Consider the following 240-nt stretch of genomic DNA (forward strand, 5'->3'; position numbering starts at 1 on the left):
GTGGTCCTTGAAAATGGACCAGCTTTCTTTGGCCCCGCTCCCCTTCAGGGCTTCATCCCATGGTACTCCACTAAACAGATGCCCCGAAGAGGTCGAAGTCTGCTCTCTTGAAGGCCAAGGTGGTGAGTTTGCTGCACAAGGTGCTGGAGTGGGTGCAGAGAAGGGCAATAAGGCTTGTGAGAGGTCTGGAAAACATGCCCTATGAAGAGCGACTGAGGGAACTGGGTTTGTTTAGTCTGG

This window comes from Apaloderma vittatum, unplaced genomic scaffold, assembly GCF_000703405.1.
Source record: "Apaloderma vittatum isolate BGI_N311 unplaced genomic scaffold, ASM70340v1 scaffold3518, whole genome shotgun sequence".
In the NCBI taxonomy this organism is placed as follows: Eukaryota; Metazoa; Chordata; class Aves; order Trogoniformes; family Trogonidae; genus Apaloderma; species Apaloderma vittatum.